At 43.8% G+C, this 25,657-nt stretch overlaps 1 long non-coding RNA gene across 1 annotated transcript in view; it reads right to left on the bottom strand.

The window, feature by feature from the left end:
* LOC137419311 (uncharacterized) overlaps nt 1-20,628 on the bottom strand; it is a 36,390-nt gene extending 15,762 nt beyond the window's left edge. The window contains exon 1 of the long non-coding RNA XR_010982824.1: nt 20,591-20,628. This is a non-coding gene — a long non-coding RNA (uncharacterized LOC137419311). The remainder of the gene's footprint in view (nt 1-20,590) is intronic.
* Between the last annotated feature and the right edge of the window lie 5,029 nt (nt 20,629-25,657).

The raw sequence follows: 25,657 nt of genomic DNA, 5'->3' as shown, positions 1-25,657 counted from the left end.
CCGCTCGGTGAGCCGCTCAGTGAGCCGCTCAACGAGCCGCTCAGCGAACAAGCGAGGGAGCTGAAGGTTTCGGCCTGGACGAGCCGTCTGCGCTTCACGTCGACCAACAGCCCATTCGCGCATAGGAAGTCTGCACCGAGCAGTGCCAATGGCATGCTGGCGGTCACGAACGACCATTGAAAGCGCTGCCCTCCAAACCGCAGTGAGAGGCAACGCTTCCCGAATGTGCGGATGGGTGTACCATTGCCGGCAAGCAAAGCGGGGCCCCGGCCCGCGGTTTGCTTGTCGGACGTGGAGGCTGGTAGGACGCTTACCTGCGCTCCTGTGTCGCAAAGAAAATGGCGCCCGGACAAGGTGTCCGTGATGAAAAGGAGGCTGCCGGAATGGCCGACGCTCATGGCCGCAAGTGAGCGCCGGTCGTTTCCCAACCCGTCAAAAGAGAACCGCGGGCGACACGTTTTAGCCTGGCGGCCGAACCTGGCATGGTAGTAGCACCAGGTTTGCGGCGGTAACGGCCGCGGCGGCCGTGCCGGCGGCGGTGGTGGTGGCGGCGGCAGTAGTGTACGGGGCGTAGCAGCGGCCACGAGGGAAACCAGGGGCACTGGAGCCTCCGCACCGGGATCCACTACGGCAGCACCGTACACCGACCGCGTGTCGCAGGCCACAAAATACTTGTCGGCCTCTTCGGCCAGGGCACGGGGTTCATTTATTTTGGAACCGGCCAGCGCGAGGCGTACCTGTGCAGGTAGCTGGCATAGGAAAAGCGCCCGGAATAAGAAATCCGGGGGCTGGTCTCCAAGCAGGGACAGCATGGAATCCATCCGGATGGATGGTCATGTGTCGCCGAGGGCGGGAAGGTCCAGTAGGCGGTCGGCCCGTTCGATCTCCGTGAGCCCGAACGTGGTGATGAGGAGACGTTTGAGCGCCTCGTACTTGTTGTCGCCCAGCGGGCACCGAAGGATGGACACGACTCGGACGGCAGTGCCGGGCCCGAGGGCGGCGACCACGTGGTAGTACCGGGTCTTGTCCGCCGTTATGCATCGGAGTTGGAATTGAGATTCGGCTTGCAAAAACCAAACGTCGGCTTGCGCTTCCCAAAACTCCGGGAGTTTGACTGCGACGGCGTTGGTAGCCATGGCGCGTTCGGTGGTCAGCAACGGCTGAACCAATCGGGGTCACCAGTGTGGTGCTGTGCACACACGACTCGATTGCCAGAGAGGTAGGCCACAACGCGTTTGTATAACAAAGAGTCTTTATTCAAAGCTCGTACTTCAGCACTGGGCGGGCTCAAGCTTAGAGCCGCATATATGTCCCGAGGCCACGCCTAGTCCCCGGGCGTGGCCGATCGGTCGAAAGGCGGGGCATGTGCTTTCGTTCCCCGCCTGGACGCTCGCGCCACCCACTGGTGCGCGGAATTATTGCCCCTTGTGCCCACCACAGAGTTATGTTTTGACGTTTGGCCCAGTTTTACATGTTGTATCCCTAAGGAATGAAACGCACGTTTTTCCTGGCTTACAATTTTATTTGAAGTCACCCATGCCTCAAAATACACTCACTTATATAGAATTGAACGCTGAATCCGAAAATGTAAGTGAAATTGCCTTGTTTTTTTTTAACATTATCTTCTATATATTCTAAATATATATCTGTGCAGTGTCTGTCTTGTGTTGTCTTGTCTTGTGTTGTCACTGAACTACTCCCACAAACTTTTGTGAAATCGTACTATTCCAACTTTACCCACGGCGGGAGTATGCGCTCTACTGAGTGGCGTTCTAGTATTATTCATGCTACATGGATCTATGACTTGTCATGGTGTAACAATGCTGCCTGTCCGACAATACGCCAAGTATTGCAATGTTATTTGAGTGGAGGCAATGCTCTTGATTCAAGGTCAGAACAACTTGTGTGAATTTAAAACAACTAAAGTTTTTATCAACAGCACCTGTACATTCCACTGCCGTGATGCTATCTCAAGTCAAGATTATAATCACTAAGCGGGTGTTTTTAAATATCAACATCCAAAGTCTGCACAAAGCACTCAGTTATTGCAAACCAAACTTGGTTCACGGTTAAGAAAATGGGAATGAGAGATTGTGATAAATTATTTCATTCTCCATTGCATTCCAAAGCTGCAATTGTTTTAAACAGACAGACAGTACTCTCTGTACTTTTTCTGGCAAATAATTAACTACATTTCTGCTACTCTCCAAGGAAATGAAATCAGTGCCTAATCTCAGTTCTTGCTGGCTTTTTCACATTTTAAAATCATGCCCCAGAGTACTGTTGTCCTCTTCCATCTCAAAATTTTTACTTGCATCTACTCTGTAAATTCCCTTTAAATTCTCAAAATATACTTATGTCACATTCCCAAGTAATATTTTGTTCTCTACTAAAACTGTCTTTTCAACACTTTCCTCAAAACTAAGAAGTCCAGGTCTTGAAATATTCCAGTTGCTATACACGTAAGCCACTGTAATTTAGCTACATGTGTGTAGCATGTCCAATGTGTGTGTAGCATGTCCAACTGTTATGTCGGGGGGGGGGGGGGAGGGGTTGGGGGGGGGGAGGTAGAGGAATATCTAGAGCCAGGTAGATCTGCATAGATAGGTACTCGACTGTCGTGATAGGGAATCTACCTGTAATAAGTTCTGTGTGTAGCCCGGATGTCGGTATAAGTTGTATCTGTGTCCCCGCCACGAGGGGGTGGGGTATGCTAATTAGTGCAGGGATTATGGGTAAAATTCCCTCGTTTGTCGTCCCCTCTGTCGCCAATCCAGTGTCCATTATGGCAACGCACTCATTTAGACACTTAGATAGGTCTCTTAGTGCACACATTAATTAAATCCCCTCCCTTACAAAAAGACGCACTGGAAAGACAAGCAGGAAGCGGCCGCGTACAACGCCGGCATGGCATCAAACATCGTGCAAGGCAGGCTATAACCATGCCCAGGGAACATGTGATTGGTTGAGGCAGAAGGCGCGAACATTCGGCCAATCAGGGCGGAGGGCGCCAAACCACGACTTAGACGGGGGTCGTTGATTAGAGGAGAAGCGCTGATGACGTGAGAAGGCGCGAAAAGCTCGCAAAGAAGGGAGGGACGGATTGGAACGCGCCAGAATTGACGTCAGCCGTCAGACCACAGGGAACAAAACGGGTGGTTGGCGGGCAAGGCATTCTGGAGTCTCCGAGTTCTTCAGTCTTCGTATTCAGTTCGTGCTGGCTCTTCGCACTCGGGGCTTGTACTTTGGTGTGTTCATTTCCGGTGCTTCCCTGGTCGTCTTCCCGGCGTTCTTACCTGGTTCTCCCCTGGTGGTCGTTCGTTCTTCTTCCCTGCGTTCGTCCCTGGTGGTTGTTGGCGTCTTCCCGGAGTTCTTTATGGTGTTCTTGGCTTGGTGTTTGGAGTGGTGCTGGGAGCGAGGCTGGTGCCTGTGTGTGAGCAGGCCTACCTGGCAGCGTGCGCTGGACGAGGCGGACTGAGGCCTTCGGCTTCTTCGCACCAGCATCGGAGCCGGACGGAGCCGCCTTGGATGACGGACACACCATACAGACAGATAAGCTCGCACCCACAGGCACACAAATACACGTCAATTCTTTTATTTAATTTATTTCCTTTTTTTTCGTATCCGAAATCTGTGAGTGGGGACGTCCCAACCTAGAATGTAGTTTATCACCGCATTTCCCTGTCCCGATATTTATTTTGAATAAACCCTTCTATTATTTTATTTTTCTATTCAAAATCCTGTGTTCGTTTTGAGTTCATTCCCTGCAGGATCGAGGGCTGCCGTCGGATTGCTACAGGTACGTGCTTGCCGCTTCTTCCTCTTCATTTTTCCCCCGTGCTTTTATAGTCGAATCCGTAATTGATCGTCGCCTCAAGTAAAGCCGTTCGGTCATCCGCGGTCCTACGGTATTAACCGAGGGATTCGTGCGACAATACTTTTTAATTATAGTAAACTAGCAGAAGTACCCGGCGTTGCCGGGTGGGGGAGGAGGGGGGAGGGGGGAGGGGAGGGAAGGGGGGTGAGGTATGGGGGGGGGAGGTGGGAGGGAGGAGGAGATGGGGAGGGGGGGATGGAAGATGGGAGGAGAGGGGGGAGGAGGGGAAGGGGAGGGGAGGGGGGGATGGAAGATGGGAGGAGGGGAAGGGGGATGAAGGGGGGAAGTGATCTTTACTACAGCAGGCAGCGTGGAGTCTGGTGGTGAGGATGGAACATCACGTGATCGCTCTGAGCGAATCAGCGAGCTGCTCTGGCACAGGCTGAGATCAGTGTATAATGTTCCTCGCTGAAATGTTAAATATGAATAAGACATATGGATCTCGTCATCAGAGGTCATTTTTAGGTAGGCCATGTCCTTCCCAGGCCCAATGGCCATGTCTATGCCAAAAATCAAGTACGTGAGCCTCTCCGTTTAGGAGTCTATAGGTAACACACACACACACACACACACACACACTGTGTTTTATTTATATAGATAATTCAGGAACTAAGTTATGCTCCTGGTCTGGGCGTGGATTACAATTATTTATAATCCTGTTCATTTATATAATTGTGTTTCTACGCCCCAGTGGTGTTTATAATAGCGGACATTTGACGTGTGTGCAGTATATATGTGTTGCGTATGAAATCTGGTCAAAAATGCCATCCAATACAAGGTCAATGCCATTCAAACCATGTAAAATAACGATTAGATCACGCTTAGAAAATGTATCGACCAAATTTGTTATGCACATCATTCAATCATGTAAAAAAAACTTGATAGGTCAAATTTTCAAAATTACCAAATTGCTGTTTCCATGGCAAGTATTGTTACTTTGGATTTAGCAAGTGTTGTGCTATGCAGACATCTTTCGTGTGTTTGTTTGTCTGTGGGCAGGGAATCTCAAAAGGTAATGGACTGATTTGGATGAATCTTGCTGGACAGGTTGGGAGTGTGACAAGTATGAATTGATTCAATTTTGGAGAAGATATAGAATTTTTGTGAATTGATCCGAATCAGGATACGATTGTTTTTTTTGTTTTTTAAAATCCCTAAGTGATTCTTCACCATTGAGAAATGGGACATAAATCCATCTATAGCACAATATTAAAAAAAGGTTTTTTTAATGGATCATGACAAAACTTGGATGAGTTGGTTAGATGACAAGGACAAGCCGATTAGATTTTCGTTCAGGTAGATCCGGCCTATCAATGGGATACAAAACGTAAACTGTTCAGCCTGGCGGAGGTATGAACTCTACCAAGTGTCGTTCTCGTTTTATTACCTCCGCCACCGAAGGTGGATGGAGGTTATGTTTTCACCGCTGTCTGTCTGTTTGTTACTTCCGAATCAAATATTTTTCAAGTATAATGGTTGGTCTTGTGCGTTATTCTGTCTTTGTTTGTTTGTCTGTCTGTCTGTCGCCTACAGGTCACAATTTTCAACTGATCTTCACGAAACTTCACCAAATGGTAGAGTTGGTCATAATCAAGAACCCTATTGTTTTTGGGGTCAATGTCAATAGGTCAACATAGGCCAAAGGTCACCAACTTTGTCAAAAATCCTCAATTTCCATCCGATTGACTTGCGATTTGAAGAGCATTTGCATATCTGGTCACGGATTTCAACCACTAACTATTATTGAGGTCAACATCGGCCAAAACGCCAATATAGGCCAGATTTCTAAAATCCTCAATTTCCATCTGATTGACTTGAAAATTAAAGAGGACATGCATATCTGGTCAATTAATTCAACCACCAAGTATTTTTGAGGTCAACATCGGCCAAGTTTCTAAAATTCTCCATTTTCATCTGATTAACTTTAAATTTGAAGAGGATTGGCATATCTGGTCTCTAAATTCAACCACAAAGTAATTTTGAGGTCAACATAGGCCAAAAGGTCAACATATGCCATATTTCTCTAAAATCCTCAATTTTCATCTGATTGACTTGAAATTTTAAGAGGACTTGCATACCAGGTCACTGAATTCAACCACCAAGTATTTTTGAGGTTTTTAGAGAAATAGGTCAACATTTTAGAGAAACTGAATAGGCTAAAAGGTCAACATCAGCCAAGTTTCTAAAATCCTCAATTTTCATCCAATTAACTTGAAATTTGAAGAGGACTTGCATATCTGGTCACTGAATTCAACCACGAAGTATATTTGAGGTCAACTTAGGTTAAGTTTCTAAAATCCTCAATTTTCATCCAATTAACTTGAAATTTGAAGAGGATTTGCATATCTTGTCATGGAATTCAACCCCCAACTATTTTTGAGGTGAACATAGGCCAAAAGGTCACCATAGGCCAGATTTCTAAAATCCTCAATTTTTATCCAATTAACTTGAAATTTGAAGAGGATTTGCATATCTGGTCAATGAATTCAATCACCAAGTATTTTTGAGGTCAACATCGGCCAAGTCTTTAAAATCCTCAATTTTCATCAAATTAACTTGAAATTTGAAGAGGATTTGCATACCAGGTCACTGAATTCAACCACCAATGATTTTTGAGGTCATCATAGGCCAAAAACTTATTTTAGGGATTTCGCAAGTATCGAGCTATGCACGACATATTTCTTTGTTTGTCTGGCTGTTTGTCTGTCTGAACAAAATATATCAAAAAGTTGTGGACGGATTCGGACAAAATTTGGCAGAGGTAGTGTATGTAACAAGGACGAAATGATTAGATTTTGGTGAAGATCTGGATCCGGATCCGGCTAGTAGAATTTTCAAAGTGATTCTTCACAATTAGGAAATCGGGCCAAAAACGATAGACAGCAGGATATCTCAAAAAGTTGTGGACGGATTTAGAGGAACCTTGGTGGAGAGGTTGGGTGTGTGACAAGGACGAATCTATTCGATTTTGGTGAAGATCTGAATATGAATTCGGATACGAGAATTATTTAATTTTTAAGTGATTCTTCACCATTGACAGATCGGGCGAAAGGCGAGAAATAAAATGATATTTGAAAAGGTTATGGACGTGTTATGCATGAACTTGGTGGACGAGTTGGTTCGGTGATGAGAATAAGCCGATTAGGTTTTGGTTCAGGTCCGAATCCAGATCCTGCCCATCAGTGGATACAAAACGTAAACTGTTCAGCCTGGCGAAGGTATGCACTCTCCCGAGTGCCGTTCTAGTTTTATTTATTTTAGTATTCAATTGACATTTCACTATAGAGCTGAAGTTTGCGCATTTTGTTGTACATAATCCCTTTATGAAGTTCTGTGGATCTGAACAAATTCTGTAAAATATACAAGGCTCATAATTTGATAAACGTTCTTTGATTTGAACAAATTTGAACAAACTTTGAACGTTTGATTTGAACAAATTCTGTAAAATATACAAGGCTCATAATTTGATAAACGTTCCTCAGGAATCGGGAATAAAAATGCATCAAAACCATTGTTTTTGACATCGTGTATAAAATATCAAAGCTACTGTATATATCAATCATTTATAGAAAGAGACTTTGGAGAATAGATAGAAATACCACTTACAACACTACAATGAGATCAAGCACAGTGGAAGTCTCTATCTTTTTAGCTCCACCAATAGTTCCTGATTTAGTGGGAGCCCAAATTTTTTTTTTTGAACGTTTGGACTCTGCTGTGAAGTTATTACCTTCCTGGATAACGTTTTCATAAAAATCTACAAAGACGCATTTTCAGAACATGGTAACCTTGCACCCCAAATGTTTCACTTTATCTTTGGGCCTCCACCACACCCTCCCATTGGAGTGAGACCAGGGACGTGTTTTGGGCATGACATCACATCAATTCCATTCAAACTGTCTGAATCAGTGAGTCACTGTGTACCTGGAAATGTTTTTCAAAGTCAATCTGAAAAGTGACTTTTGAGCCACAAACAGAAAAGTCCGATATTGATCTAGAGATACGTACGTATTCAGGAATTCCTCCCAAAGAGGGAGAGATTAGGGAAGGAGGGCAGGAGAAAGGAAGGTTAGAGGAGTGTGGGAGATGTTGGGAGAGAAATTTAAGGTCAGAAAGAGATTGGAGTGAAGGAATTGGAAAGAAGGGGGAGATGGGCCTCACAGTGGGTGGGGAGGATAAAAACTCCCAGGTATTTTCTTGCACAGTGATTATATGACGATGAATGTGCATGTGCTTGATTACACAAAGTCAAAACACGGATGTCATTGTTACGAAGTTGTTATGTAAGACGAAAGTTTGATAGATTAGATGGAAGATAGTTTTTGTTTGTGTAATATCCATCGTCAGTACTTGTAACTAGGGAGATGCCACACAGTCGGGCTCAGGTCCAATCAGGTTTATTACGGACAACGAACAGCACTCGGTCAAGATGGAGACTCTACACGCATGAACATGAGTGTCCTACTACGTACATACCAATAGTCCAACAACAAGTCCATATACTCGTGTGATCGTCACCTTTCCTCCCACATTCTAAAAGACTGTAAATGTATTTTTTTTTAAAACAAAGAAAAACTAGAACGCCACTCAGTAAAGCACATACTCCCGCCGTGGGTCAAGTTGGAATAGTACAATTTCACAAAAGTTTGAGGGAGTAGTTCAGTGACGACACAAGACAAGACAACACAAGACAGACACTGCACAGATATAATAATAATAATAATAATGCATTTATTTTATATAGCGCTTTTCAGGAAGCCCAAAGACGCTTTGACAGAGTGCAAAACATAATGCATAGCAAAACATAAAAACAATTTCAAAAAAAGAAGAATCAATAGGGAAATAGGGAAATATTCAAAGCACAAAGGAGGGAGAAGGAGAGGAGATAGTCAGGGGTTAGATGCTGTGGGTTAAATGTTGAATGCAGTGTTGAACAGGTGGGTCTTGAGTGATGTTTTGAATGTGGTGAGTGAGGAGGAGTCTCTGATGGTGTGAGGTAGCGAGTTCCAGAGGGTGGGAGCAGCGATGGAGAAGGCCCTGTCCCCCCAGGATCTAAATTTGGTCCGGATGGGGGGGGGGGGGGGGGGGGTCAGGAGGTTGGTACCAGCAGAGCGGAGGTTGCGGGTGGGAGTGTGTCTGGAGAGGAGGTCAGCCAGGTAGGATGGGGCCAGGTTATGGAGGGCTTTGTAGGTCAAGAGGAGGATTTTGTACTGGATTCTCTGATATATATATATATATATATCAGATATATATTTAGATATATAGATATATATAGATATATAGATATCTATATATATCTATATATATATATATATATATATATATATATATCTATATATCTATATATATATCTATATATCTATATATATATATATCTATATATATCTATATATATAGATATATAGATATATATTTAGAATATATAGAAGATAATGTTAAAAAAAAACAAGGCAATTTCACTTACATTTTCGGATTCAGCGTTCAATTCTATATAAGTGAGTGTATTTTGAGGTATGTGTGACTTCAAATAAAATTGTAAGCCAGGAAAAACGTTCGTTTCATTCCTTAGAGATACAACATGTAAAACTGGCCCAAACGTGAAAACATAACTCGCTCATTTTAAGTCGTACAAGCTAATGCGACCACTCATTCTTCTGGGAAGAATCCCGTGCACATTCTGGTCACACAAGTCACCTGAGTCTTTATAAGTTCATCAAATACTGACACCGCGATTGACAATGACATTCGCTGAGGCAAATGTTGATATCTCTTCTGAGGTAAAAACAAAACAAAAAGCAGTTTTAAAGCATTATACGTATCAAACGATACATTTTATGAAAGGGGAAAACCGAATACACACTTTGGTGGTTTTAAAATGACAGAATATGTCTTTATTAGAAAGAAAAAAAAAAGAACCTTGAAGACGACGCTGCTAACACAATACTCCGCTCGAACGCATAACCACGAGTTTAAACTACATTTACAACAAATATGAAAACTATTTTCATATCACAATGTTAAATATAGAATATATAGAAGATAATGTTAAAAAAAATGAGCCCTATCTTCCAATGGTAAACAATCCTTCAAAAAATTCCTGGATCCGGAATAATATCCTGAGCTTCACCAAAAACTAATCAATTCTTCCTTGTCCCAAGGGCAATCATCCCACCAACTTTCATCCAAATCCGTTCAGAACTTTTCCAGATAACTTGTTCACAAACACACGAACACACACGGACACGATCGAATGCATTACTCCCTGGCGGGAGTAACAACCCATAACACAGGCCAAACAATAGTAACAAGAACGTTAATGTGTGAAGTCCACAAGAGGGTCAGCAACAGATGTAAATGGCACCGCCCGACACTGTACATGGAGTGCAGGACTATATTATGGTTACTCGACATCATCGGCCAGATAATCAGGCTGCCGACTTGATCGAACAGAGCGTCGAGGCATGGCGGATGGTGATGTTGTACTCAAGGATGTACTTGAGTCTTGAGGAAGGTCATCAGGGGCTTCAAGAGCATGATCACCAGATGGATCATTGGTTGAAATGTGTACAGGTGTGACACGGTTGACAGTGCAGGTGGAGGTCGGACCCGAATCGATATGACCTGTGAAGGCAGGTCGCGACAGTTCAGGGGGCACAGGGGGTAATATTGTGTCAGAGGATCGATCAGGTGTAGATTGCTGAACATTACCACCGTCCACTCGTCCAGGCCACACAGGAAATCTGAGGGGAGTGTCGAGCTGGCAATTGGGGTTGTGAAATCAGGAGATGCAGGTACCTTGTAACATCTGTTTGATCGAACATTACATGGCCTGTTGTATAGCTGTGACAAGGAGAACGTCTTCACCTAACACCATGGATGATCGATTGATGTTACGAGGTATCGGGGTCTTGCACAAGTCTTATCCCGGTCATATGCGAGGTAGACAAGATCGCCAACTGGTATTGCAGGGTAGGGCATGGCTATACCAGTGTGTGCTTTGGAGCGCTCGCTGTATTTATGGATCTGAAGCCGGGAGCTGCGTTGACTGGTGATGAGCTCCAAGCGGGTTTCTGGTAGTAGCATCCAGAGGTGAGGGCTTATTGTGGTCATCAAGGTCAGAAGGATACAAAAGGTGAACTATTCAGCCTGGTGGAAGTGTGTTCTCTACCGAGTGACATTCTAGTTACCATGCGCTCGCGAGGCGAAAAGCGGGGTTCAGCATTCAGGTGCGTACATGCGCTGTACGTGTGCCGTGTCCCGTACGTGTCTGCATTTTAAAAATTCATTTTCTCGGCAACCGTTGGTCCAATTGACACGAAATTTTACCATAGAAGCGCCTCCGCCTGTAGCATTTTTTGTATTCATAATTATGACGTCATAGGTCACGTGGTACGGACGCCATCTTGGAAAAACGTTGCACTTCTATATCCTCCAAACCGCTCAATGGGAAAAATTGAAACATGGCTCATTGTCAAGTACTCACCATGGGGAATAAGATATGTTGATGGTGATGTCAGCGGTGCCTTAATTATGACGTCATAATTCGACAAGTACAACACTTATCCGATCATTGTGACTTATTTTCCTCAGCAACTGTTGGTCTGATGGGCACGAAATTTTCACCATAGGAGCGCCACGTCATGTAGAATATTTTAATGATAATCATGACGTCATAGGTCATGTGGTACAGGCACCATCTTGGAAACACCAAAAAATGTTGCACCTCTATACCTCCAAAACCGCTGCATGGAAAAAATTGAAACATGGCTCATTGTAAAGAACTCCATATGGGGAATAGGTGTTGTTAACGATGACGTCATTGGTGCCATAATTATGACGTCATAATTCGACAGGCACAACCCTTAGTCTGATCAGTTTGAAATGTATTGAGCGTGATCTATGCAACAATTATATTAGAGAATATAAATTTATGATGTCATCGCTCACGTTTAGGGTAAGTATTCTATGAATACCATCTAGTTTATTCAGCATTTGGCATTAATCCAACTTAACACTTCAGGGCATTTGGCTTAACTCTTTCAGACCAGTCCATACATGTAAGTTGAGCAGAAATTTGTTGCGAGAAAGGAAGCAGGCGAGTGAAATACCATGATGGAGAAGATCTGAATATAATACACCTTCCCAACCAGCCCAGGTGATCAGGAATGGGAATCGAATCAGCAACATGCAAAGGCCAATGCGACAAGTCCTTACCCTTTCGGCCACTGTGCCATTCTATTCATACAGAAATTCATTGTTCGATAGAAAATCCTTTCAAAATAAACATAAATTATTAACAATTTTGCTCCAGGCAGGCACATACTACACTATAAATATCATTATCTTCATCGAAGATTAATCTCTTTCAGATAACAAACCATTGTGGTGATGCCTCCAGGGGAAAGGGGGACATAAATATGGGGGTAGATGGGTCTTCCAAAATGGATTTTGCTTTTTTTTCAGCACGTTCGCTCATATTTTAAGAGATGATCCTCTTCATAGGTCCAGCATACTATGATAACGGCCTAGGGTAGGAGGTCCAGCAGGTGAGCCGGGGCAGTGCTGCTGATTGATGACCTGTGTCCCAAACTAATAAAGATGACCTCACCCCTTATAAAGGGTAAAATGAGAACGAAACCTCTTCGTATTGATTAAAAAGAATTTTTAGAGATTCTAGCATTTCTTTTTTTAGTACTTTTTATTTAAAAAAAAATTTCTTAGTATCTCTCCGCATTGCATACGTTTTTTTACATTACAAATTTTCCGCAAGGGTTTTCCTTCTTGTTTGTCCCATAATCACAAAAATTACTTTGAAAAAAGTAAACGTAATCTAGGTGTGGTTTGATTGAGATGGGTTTGACATGACATGTGCAAGTTACATTAGAATGACTATGTAGCAACTTTATGATGTAATTTTAACATTGTCATGAACACAATCTCAATGCCCCCAAGGTAGAATTGTTTATGTTCAATCGTATTTAAGATGAAGGGTCTATTGATCTTTGTAATAGTCTATTGGCTGATGAACCACTTCCAAACAGAAAACGTTTCACCTTTCCATTTCACGAAATTAATTTGTGTGGAAATAAACAACAACAACAACAACAACATGCATTTTAAGGCCATTTTCCCTGCGAGAGCGGGGGTTAGCCTTGCGGTCCCCATGACAATCTTCTCCATTTTGCCCTATTTTCTGCATCTCTCCTTGTTAACCCCCTTGCCCGCATTTCTTCTTCCACCATCTTTAGCCAAGTCTTTCTCGGTCTTCCCCGTCCTCTACTTCCTTCTACATTCATTTCCATCACTCTTCTCAACCAGTCACTTTCATCCTTCCTCAACACATGACCAAACCATCTCAACCTGTTCCTCTTCACAGCATCAATCACAGGCTCTATTCCCATCATCTTTCGCAATTCATCATTTGTCTTCCTCTCTCTCAACGATACTCCGCACATCCACCGAACCATTCGCATTTCCACCCTTTCCAGCCTTCGTTGCTGCTCTACATTCATGACCCATGTCTCACTTCCATAAATCATAACACTTCTCACACATGCAGCATACACATTTCCCTTCAGCTTCAACGACACTCCCCTCCTCAACAGCATGCCACTCAGTTCCCGAAACTTCTTCCATGCACATCTCACTCTAGCAACCGTTGCCGAGTCTGATCCACCTTCTCTATTAAGCATGTCTCCGAGGTAGCAAAATGTTTTCACACCTTCCAGCTTCACGCCGTCTCCAAGATCCAACTCAACATTTCCTCCATCTGCAGCTCCCTCTGTGCACACCTTACATTTGAATGTAGCTGCCACACTGGTTAATGACCCTCTCAGACCACAACATTTTTGATGAACCCATGCAGCGCACATTGTACATTGAATGGAGTTCACTACGACACCCTTCCTGCACACAGCACATGGCCACTTCCCAGTTCTTTCCACCTCACCACATGCTTTACCACTTGCCATCACCTTCGTATTTCCTATATTCACCTTCAGACCTTTTGTCTCCATACATTCCTTCCACTTGTTCATCTTTTCCTTCAGTCCATCCATACTTTCCGCAATCAACACCAGATCATCTGCATACAACAACTCCCACGGTAAACCCTCCTTTACGTTCTGAGCCAGCACCTCCATCACAGCTACAAATAGTAGTGGACTTAGTACCGACCCCTGATGCACTCCCACCTTCACCTCAAACTCACCACTGTTCCCGTCCTTCGTCCTGACAACTGTGCGCGCTCTTTTGTACATTGCCATCACTACTCTGATCAATCATTCCTCCACTTCTAACTTCCTCAATGCCCATGTCAATACTTCGGGTGGAACCCAATCGAATGCTTTCTCCAGATCAACAAACCCAAGAAACAACTTTTTCCTCTTCTCCATGTACTTCTCCTGCAACTGCCTCACAATAAAGAGCGCATCTGTCGTTCCTCTTCCTGGCATAACTCCAAACTGCATTTCTTCGATCTTCACCTTCTTCCTTATCCTCCTCTCCAACACCCTTTCCAATACCTTCATTCCATGCTCCAATAACTTTATCGCTCGGTACAAGCCACACTCCAGAGGGTCACCTTTCCCCTTGTATAGAGGGACGAGGGTACTCAGTTCCCAATCCACTGGAATGCGGCCTTCTTTCACCACCAGATTACAGATCTCTGTCATTCTCTTCACACCCCAACTTCCTGCTGCCTTCAACATATCTCCCACAACTCCCGTCGGCCCTCCCGCTTTTCTACTCTTCATTGCTTTTATCACTTCCTCAACTTCCTTCTCAGTTGTCTTCTCTGCCGGTCCTAAAACTGGGTTACTCTCTATGTTGCCATCCCATTCATTCTCTGTATTCAACAGCATTTCCATATATCTTTTCCATCTTCCTTTAATTCCATCTGGGTCCACAACGATTTGTCCCACTTCATCCTTCAAGCAACTCACCCCCATCACATCACACCTCTCTTTCGCTATCTGCTTTGCAATCCTGAATAGTGCTCTCTGACCCTCTTCCGAATCCAAGCGTTCTCCGAACATTTTCCTACATGCCTCCTGCGCCTTTGCTGCCTCTTTCTTTGCAGCCTTCTTGGCTACCCTATAACTTTCATGGTCTGCTTTTTCTGCTCCCGTACCCTTCGCCTTCTGCCACTCCTTGCACTTCTTCCTCCTCTCGTCAATCCTCTTTCCAACTTCATCATCCCACCACCACGTTTCCGAGTGCCTCGGTGGTCCTTTTGTCCATCCACATACCTCACCAACGGCTCCCAACAAACTATCTTTCATTGACATCCAACCACGTTCAAGCTCAACCACATCATCCTCTACCCTACTCAGCCTCTCTTTTAATGCCTCCCTTACTGTCACCTCTTTCAACCTCCACACCTTCATTCTCGGTTGGTACTTCACCCGCCGAGCTCTCCTCGCACCTTTCACCCTTATGTCGCAGACAACCAAGTGGTGCTGGGAAACAGCCTCCTCCCCCGGGATCACCTTTGTGTCCCGGAGGTGCCCCCTATCTCGCCCACGCACCATCAGGTAGTCAACGGTTGTCGTCGACCCACCTGACGTGTATGTAACAAGCTTATTATCCCCTTTCTGGAACTGAGTATTACAAATCAACAAATCAGCTCCATCAGCAAACTCCAAAATCCTTTCACCTTCTCCATTTCTCACACCATATCCGTAACCCCCATGAACCCCCTCAAAACCGTCCATACTCCTTCCCACATGTCCATTTAGGTCTCCTACTACCACAACAACTTCCTCATCTTTCACGTTTTCCATCAGCTTCTCGATCGCACACCAGAACTTGTCCTTCTCTTCGTCGCTCCGACCAACCTGCGGAGCATATCCCGAGATGACGTTCACCAAGAGCTTTCCAATCATCATTTTCACCATCATCAACCTATCGCTCACTCTAGTCACACTCACCACATTGTCCACAAACTCCTCAGAAAACAGGACACCAACACCATTCACGCCCTCCGGGCACCCTTGCCACACAAACTTGTATTTCTGTCCCTGCCTACCCTTCACCATTCTCACACCACTTCCCTTCCATCTCGTCTCTTGCACACAACATATGTCCACTCTTCTTCTGATCAATACTTCCACCACTTCTCCTGATCTCCCTGTCATTGTCCCCACATTCCATGTCCCAAACCTCAGAAACCGATCTCCACTTCGGGCTGTACCCTGCCCATATGTAGTTGTAATTGTCATGGTTCTCTTTTTGAGGCAATGTTTTTATGGCCGGATGCCCTTCCTGACGCCAACCCTCTTTATCGCCTTGCGACACGCAGGGATACGGTGTACCTATTCTAACCAGGGTACACACCGGGAAGTGTACAAGAAGTACCTTGTACTCAAATACAAAAGGAAAAGACAGCATTGCTAAATGAGGTTTCAGTTCCCAGTAATTTTGGCCTAAACAACTCAGAAATCAAGAAAATGACCAAATACCAAGACCTCAAAAATGAAGTGAAAAGATCCTGGAATCTGAAGAGCGCCGAAGTTGTACCAATGATTATATTGGAGCAATAGGAATGATGAAGAAGAACCTCACAGAGATCTTTTAAAAAAGCATCCCTCAGAATAAAACTTTGAGAACAAGAAATGTTCATAAACTGGTCCATGCATCATGACCCCTTATTGAAACGGAGGTGGATGCTTCAACACTTGGGAGGACTCCGTTCCACGTTTTGAAACCTGTATATGGAGATAACACACACACACACACACACACACACACACACACACACACACACACACACACACACACACACACACACACACAACAGGGGTCCCAGCCCTCCTATTTTTCCTATTTATTCCTACTTTTTAATAGGATCCTATAAATCTCCTATTTTTTGGTGGAAATTCCTATTTTTCCTATTTTTTAACCCTCAATGTTCCAAAATTTAAATTGATATATTAATTAGTAGAATTTCTGTATCTAAGCGTCAGAACAGACATTCCTATACCAATCGTCAGCCATGGAATTGCTTTCTGGGTCCATAATCGCAAGAAATTTCCAAAACGACTTTAAGCTCAAATCCCCGAAGAACATATGTCTCTTTGTCTTTTTCTCGAAAACCGTTTGTTCGATCGATTTCACAAGTGGTGAGTGCATTTTTGAGGACTCAACAAAGTGCAGTGTTGAGGAAAAATTGAGTATGCAGTGATGACGTCACAAATAAATACTGTACGAAGTGGAGGCATGTCGTTTACACCATGGTGTAAAGTACGTGTTATTGATCTCGACTGGAAATGATATGTATATCTTATGTATATTATGTTATTGTTATTTTTGACTTTGTCCTAATATTAAGTATATCCTTCCAAACAATTGTTTTACCTTTATGATTCGTGCTTCATGCTATTCAGTAACAGAATTATAAAAGATAAAATGAGATGAAAATAATATAACTATGTTTATCACGCATTTCTCTTGGATTATCTCATATACTTTGTGAAGAATGACTGAATGATACCTTGACCATTATCATTGTCCTTTGTCTTATTTCAAAAGTTCAGCTGAGCTCAATTTTTAAGGTTTGTACTTTACTTAGAGTAACAAAACCAACTGTGAACTTTGCGGTTATTCAGTTATTACTAACAACCTTTCCCTAAAGATTCTACCTGAAATTGAACTTTTCTACTAATTTGCTAAACATTGACATTTGATACTACATGTTTAACTCAATCTTTCGCTTATTACAATGAGATTGTATTTTGCCTAAAACTAATAGTATTTGGCAAAGAACTAATTCAATCGACAATTCACACATTTCATCATTTAATTGCAGATAATAAAGAAGGACCACGACACAAAATAGGAATTACAACTTAATTCTGTATACTTTCGTGTGGTAGTTGCATATTCAGCTTTTAACAAAATTACAGTAGAATTAAAATTTACATACGCAATGCTGCACAATAGGTAATGCAAGCAATGTAGGACAATAAAAAAACAAACAAACAAAAAACAATAAAGACTGTTAAAGTCTTGTTGTTTCATAATCTTCTGAAGATAGTACAACAACAATACCAAAGATACATAATTGAATTGTCATCGCTTAGCTTGAACTCAGATTAGTGTTCAAGCTATTCAGCAGTGGAGAAAATGCAATTATCGGGTGGTAAACATGTTAGGACATGTTATTTATCATCTTTCTTGTTTCAGGTATAATCTGCAGACCGGTAAGAAATTTGTTGATTTGCCTTTAAATTACTTTGTTTGTTCTCATTATTTTACTAACTTATGTTTCAGTTTTGAAAAAAAAAACTGTTTGGTTCACAGTTCTTTCCACTTCATGCGTTAACAGGTTAGGATTTTCTATGCTAATTCATTTAATCTTATCTCATATTTGTTTTCTTTTTGACAGGTATACTCCCAGCAGTATAATGCCTGATATATTCAAAGTACACTGCCACCATGCCAAATAAATAAATAACATATCCTCCAGCGAGCAGAATTGCCCAGGCGCCCTCAATGCCCGGCGATGCCGCTGTGCAGCACATAGAGACGGTATTGGGAGGGAGAGGTGCACAATAATTGATTGATTAATTGCATAATTAAAATAAATAAATAAAAATCATAAAATAATTAATTTCTTAATCAATTGGCTAATAATATACCGAAACCACCAGTGTTTTATCCGATGCTGCAACTTTTTGAAAATTAATTAAATCATTAATTAATCGAAGAAATTAAATAATTAATCAATTAATTGATGAATCAATAAATAATTAATAGATTAAATGATTAATCATTAAATAAAAAATGTCTTTTAGAGCCAACTTACAAGCTCAGTTGTGTCCAAATATCAGCTTCCTTGCTCAAAAGGTGCCTGAGATATTGAACAGATGAGAAAGAAAATAAATTAGTAATTAGTGATAAATAAGAAAATAGTGATTAATAATGAAAATAAATAAATAATAATCGTAAAATAATTAAATTATTAATCAATTGCCTAATATCATACCTATACCACCACTGTTCATCTGAATCTATAACTTTTAGAAAATCTATTAATCAAGCAATTAATTGAATAATTAAATAATTAATCGATTATTTAATTAATAAATCAAAAATATCCTTTATAGCCAAAGCACTTTAGGTCACTGTCATGTCCAAATATCAGCTTCCTAACTCAAAAGGTGCCTGAGATATTGCCCAGATGAGAAAGAAAAGAAACAAGTACTTAATTAATCGATAATTAATTAATTAATTACTCAATTAATTGACTAATAAAAAAAATATATATGTATATAGGTTTTGCCAAAGCATGTGCGCACTATTGCGCCCAAATTTCAGCTTCCTAGCTCAAAGGACGGCTGAGATATCGCCCGGACAAACAAACAAACAAGAAAATAAGAAAGAAGGAAAACAAGAAAACAAACGGAGTGAAAACTGAGTACTCCCTTTCAGTGGGCGTCATCGCCGGGTCCCCATCGGTGCCCGGCGATGACATCATGCAGCGCCTGGAGATGGAATAGGAAAGGATCGGTGTGCAATATTTAAATGATTCATAAAATGTTGAACAATACTTTACTCATCATTAATGAGGTAATGGTGAGAACGTCTGCTCTGAGTCTGGGAGGTTTGAACCCTGGCTGGGTAACACCAAAGACTTCAAAAATGGTACGTGCTGCTTGCTTCCTTGCTTGATGCTCACGATTTTAAAGGACAGCTGGAGCATGGACCAACAACCATAGGTTGGCAACCGCAGCGCAGCCTTTGATAGGCAGGAACTCACCCCACAGTTTACTGCTTTTGGACCACACCTCACCCATGTCAAACCAATATCCGCATCTATAAAATATTCCTCCTGGATGCTCTTTACTGATCAAAGTGTACATCCCAAATGTCTCCTAACCATACTTTTTTAGTTAAAGACCTAATTTTACCCAACATAGAGTAGTACGTACATTTGACCTATTGAACCACATTTTATCAGCTTCATATTTATTTATCATATGAAGTACTTCACATTTTACTTCATATTTATCATTCATACTTTACTCCCATACACCACAACCACAATAGACAGATCATGGACCACATATTACACCTCTCGTGCCACACACTTCTCTTCAACCACACTCTGCCCCTCCTAAACTGGATTTCACCCATTATGAAACAGCAAGTACACATCATCATCGGCACTGTCTTGTGATCTTACAAATCCAGGTTTCGTCTCTAAATTCCATCTTGCTACGGTCATGGGATGATCACGGGTTCACGACACCATTGGCATGACGAGCCTGACGATAATTATTTATTTTCAGACGTAGAATGGAGGAACTTTGTGCCTGCAAATGATGATTTTTTTTTTTGAGAAGGTCTATGATCGTCTGGGTTGATACGCTCTGTGCCAGTATTGTTTTGCCAGTGCAGGAAATAAAAAATCACGATTCTTCGATCTTGCGTGCCATTGGCATCCATTTTGAGATCTACAGGCTGTCGGAACCATCTCGGTTTGACCACAAACTTATCTCTCAAAACCTGCTTGCCTACAGTGCACATTTTAAACATAGTGACCAATCGCATTTGGTTACCATTTTGAGAGTATCCGTCAACCAAACATTTATATTTGTGGCATCAAACAGAATTTAATATTCTTTGTAAACTTTTAACACAATATTTACATGTTCAATGACTTCTGCACATATAGTTACCATGTATGAAAAAGCAGAACCTCCACCTCACCGTGCTTTTTCTTCTTCTCTCGAGGATCTCTAACATGGCTGCAAGCAGCATCATCATCGGGGAGAGGGGAGGGGGGCACAGTTGTAGGTCAGAGCAGGAGTTTGTAATTTGTTCAGGATAACAACAATAGCTCGCTCACCCAGCCTTTTGAGACAACAGGGCACAGTTGCTCGAAGCCCGGATAATTTAAGACCGCAGGATAAGAGCTATGCTGAGGTTAAGATTCTTATCCGAAGGTTAACGATCCGAAGGATAAAGTACGGTTGGATACCAGATAGCTATCCATCGCATAAGGGCTGGATAAGAGGTGGATAAACTTTTGATTGGGAGATGGCATTGCACTGTCTCGGCCTCTTGTAAAACAGTCATGGCGGCTGAAGTCAAACATAGTAGAAAGAGGAAGGCAAACTTTAGGCCCACCGAACGGGATATACACTGTGTCTGGTGACAGAAGATAATGTACAGGTCGGCTCGTACCTGCCGTGTCATCATGCTCGTACCTGCCGTGTCAGCATGCTCGTACCTGCCTTGTCATCATGTTCGTACCTGCCTTGTCATCATGCTCATACCTGCCTTGTCATCATGCTCATACCTGCCTTGTCATCATGCTCGTACCTGCCTTATCATGCTCGTACCTGCCTTGTCATGATGCTCATACCTGCCTTGTCATCATGCTCATACCTGCCTTGTCATCATGCTCGTACCTGCCTTGTCATCATGCTCGTACCTTCCTTGTCATCATGCTCGTACCTTCCTTGTCATCATGCTCGTACCTGCCTTGTCATCATGCTCGTACCTGCCTTGCCATCATGCTCATACCTGCCTTGTCATCATGCTCGTACCTGCCTTGCCATCATGCTCATACCTGCCTTGTCATCGTGCTCATACCTGCCTTGTCATCATGCTCATACCTGCCGTGGCATCATTTTTTTTTTTCAATTTTCCTATATTTTTCCAATTTTAAAATTTTACAGTTTTTCCAAACACGATGGAATAATATTTACCAATATGAACAGTGATGTGGCTTTTGTTGAAAATCTACAAATACTGTTTAGATTTTGATGATTTGCGTGTGATAGGATTTAACGGATGTTTATATAAATCGTTTAAAATAAAAAAGCCTTCAATTTCTGATATTTTGCCTTTTCATTTGGGCCTTCCAATTGAAGCCCCGCCCGTAGGGCGGGTACCGTTGCTAGTATATTATCTAATATATAAAGCTCTTTCTAACCACTGACTCACTCACTGACTGATATTAATGCTCGGTACCTTCTGAGTGACGTAGAAAGCTGAAAGTTTGCATGCCGACGGACATCAAGGCCAATACACTGGGAAAACACACACAGAACCGTTGGAAAGTTTCCGTTGAAAATGAAAATGTACGTAAAAAACCAGAAACACGTCCGTAAAAGAAAAACCTCAATCGATATCTCCCATTTTAAAATTGTAATTTCTATAATTGTAAACTGCGGAATAAAAACCTCAATGAAAATTTATGTTGGAAGCCGTAAACGTGTCCGTAATAATAATTTAAAAAAACCTCTCCTATCTAGCAAAAACCATATCTAGCAGGAGGTCGGTGATGCTTGCCCATAATGAAAGCTTCTATTTATTATGTACCTACGTATGAAGCATGTTTCATTATTGCTTACAATTTGTAAGCATACCACACTGATATATTGTCGTGTGGACGACTATTAAGAAAGAGTGTCCACGGATGGAATCAAGCTTACTTTGAGGCGTTTCCAATTCAATGGCGGATCGATACACGAGCCGGGGGATGTGGGGAGAATGCTGCGGCTTACCTGTCGGTCTGCACAGTCTTCACCTGCAAATTAATAACTCAAACCAAAAGTGGAGTTGCTGTACAAAAATACGCGGCTTTATTGCCGGACTCAGATAACAAAGAATGCGACGGAAGATAAATGTCCTAAATCGGGACGTCCCCACACCTCACTTCAAATACAAGACAATGGTAAGGATAAATAAAAGAAACGTTGTTTGTGGATGCGAGTTTATCTGTCCCTGTATGTAGCGTCCATCAGGAATCGTCCAGGCTTCGTGGTGTTCGCTCTCCGTCAGGCCCACATACGCCGCTGCCGGCAAGCCTTCCGCCCTGCGCGATCGCCAGTGAGTGAACGCCGGGCAAGAGGAACGTCGGCGCTCCAACGCCTCGCCAACGTCCGTCGTCAAGCAGGCAGTTTGCGGATCGCAAGGGAAGAGGTCCGAACCGGGAGAAAGGGCAAAAGCAGAAGGGAGGTCCGGGCAGGAACGAAGCCAAAGTGAGAAGGACCAAGGGAAGAGCTAAAAATGCCGGCGAGCGAGAGGTTTTACTGGCGGTCTTCTGACGTCAGCTCGCTTTCCCTCCAACCAGTGCGTCGCTTACTCGTAGCCTTTCATGCCTTCTTACGACACCGGCGCTTCTCCTCCAACCAGTGCGTCACTTCTTGGTAGTCGTTTTGCGCCTTCTGCACTGATTAGCCGTGGTGTCATTGGTCGGTGGCCAATCAGTGTGTCGCTCCTTCACCTTCCTTACCCCGAATCACGGGGGAGCTTTGTGCCACTCCCCTGACCAATCACATGTCCTTCCCTACTCTCCAATCGGTGCTCTGGTTATTGCTCGCCCTTCCCCCCTGTCAATCAAGAGTCCTCGGCGTGGCCATTGCCTGCCTGGCCGATGTCTGCTTGCCATGGCGCCGTTGTACACGGCCACTTCCTGTTGGTTCTTCCAGTTAATTTTATCATCTTGTGGAGGAGGGGGGATTTAATTAGTGTTGTGCTAATGGGCCTATCTAATGTCTATGGGATATATTGCCATAAGGGACACCGGGATATTCACAGAGGTTTCACATACAATGGCGTCTTATCCTTATTCCTCAGAACTAATTATCATGCCCCATTCCTCGTAATGGGGACGAAGACACACCTTAATCCGAACAAACCGCCTAAACAGAACTTATTACAAGTGAGGTTTCCTATCACGACAGACGAAGCATGATACCTATGCAGATCTACCTGGATCTATATATGTCCCTACCCCAAAATTCACAACAATATGTATGTATATATACATATACTGTACGTGTACAGTGTACACTGTATATATATATATTGTTGCGGATCTCCCGAAGCCCATCCACGTTACAAAGAGGGGATTAAACCCCTTTTTCCCCTTGGGTCTTCGTGTCCACGAGGCCGAATCGCCACTTCCGCAGCAAGCGTGAAAAAGGGTATCGGGTCGATGCCGCATATACCTTTGACCCACGCTGCCACAAATCGGGGACCGGACCTCGCACAAGCCACGCTAATCGATTACGCCCGAGCGGTGTGCGTATCATGTGACTCGTGCCGTTACTTTTATGGAACCCAATTCGAGCGGTTTTATTCGTACTATGCTAGGCCAATTGATGGAAGGGACGGGAAGGCCAAATAAGAGGAAGAACATGATTTATTATTATGTACAGTGATCAGGATAAAGGAAAGGGGACACAGAGCAGATGCTTAAACAATGTTAACTTAATTCCCAGACACAGGCCCACTCACTCACATGGGGAAAAAGAAGGAAGGAAGTTCGCGTTCTCAAACGCGCCTGGCGTCGTCCACTCCGGACAGCTCGCTCGGCGTGGCCCTCTGGTGGTCACGGCACGTGCAGGAAAACCAGGCAGGAGGAGATCGCGTGTCTGTGGCCCGGAACGGGTCGTCTTCTCAAGCGTGATTAATACAGCGCAGAGCGCAGGGCATGGGGCACGGGGAAAGTTCGTGTACAACGACGATAACAGGCAATTGTTCAGGGGCTGGGCGATTGACTGACTGACTCAAGCTCTCACTCAACTCGACTCATGGGCTGCGCGACTCAACTGAGGCGGGGGGTGGGTGGGTGGGGGGGGAGGGGGAGGGTACCCGGGGCAGAGTTTTATGGCTCTGCCCCGGCCTTACTCGAATGTTCCAAGCCCCACCTCTCGTCGCCATGGTCAGCCACTCCCCTCGAGCTCTGATTGGCGGCTCGTGCTTACCGACCACTCCCCCTGCAACTCCTTCCTTCGGCCTTGCCAGACTTGTTCAGGCCGAGCACGTGGCATTCCAGCGCCAAAAGAACACCTAAGCTCACTGGCCTACTCAATGCAGAACTAACACAGGAAAGGAGACTACCTTACATTTACTAAGAAATAACTATACTATCGTGAGGCTACATGTTGTGGTGCGTCTACCTACGATGGGGGTTATCCTTTATTCCAAAACCACAACAATATATATATATATATATATTGTTACAGACGCGGTTGTGGATGTTGGTTTACCGAGCGGTTTGGTATGACCGCGTCTGCACAGTTTACCCGATTATACTCGAACGTTGGCCGAGTCGCGCTACGCTAAATCAATTGAGGAAAGGACACAACGGCTGGGTTAAAATGACACGACACCAGGGGTACAGTTCTCAAGACCTCCGGAGGAGGTTATAATATTTCGGAACGTTAGATTACAAGGACGAGAGAGACAGCATAGGAAGGTAGGCACTTAAATACGGTCTTATAGTAGCCCCGACAGACGACAGATAAACGGGACAAGACTGACTCACACCGGGATTGATGGCAAGGAAGGGCAGGTAGTCGAGGCTCAAGGTGCACCTTGGCTCAGGGGCAGAATCGACCCGGTCCGGTCCAGAGATGCGGGAGGTCTCTCAGCGCTCGGAGGTGGCGACTGGTTCTCTTTTCTTCAAGCTCGGGGCGCATCTCTCGTCACGTCCGGTAAGTCGCTGCGTATATCCGGCGGGGAGTGACAGGCTCGTTAGCTCCGCCCCAGATGGAATCGGCCCGTTGCTTCTTATTGGGTGCGGGGGGTTACCGGGCTCCGCCCTTGACGAGGGGCCGACAGTCAGCCCCTTCGTGGTAACCCCGTCGGCGCACATGGGCAATGGCGGCTAACCAAGCCGGAGTGAGGACGCACACTCCCCGCGCGCTGTTGTTGTTGTAGTTGTTGTTGTTGTTGTTGTTGTTGTTGTTGTTGTTGTGGTTTCATGAGGAAGATGGGAGGAGGTATGGGGAGGTCCTAAACTCACTACTGGTGCCA

Source organism: Myxine glutinosa, chromosome 1 (genome assembly GCF_964187855.1).
Source record: "Myxine glutinosa chromosome 1, kmMyxGlut1.1, whole genome shotgun sequence".
Classification (NCBI taxonomy): Eukaryota; Metazoa; Chordata; class Myxini; order Myxiniformes; family Myxinidae; genus Myxine; species Myxine glutinosa.
This window is presented reverse-complemented; position numbering and strand designations above follow the sequence as displayed.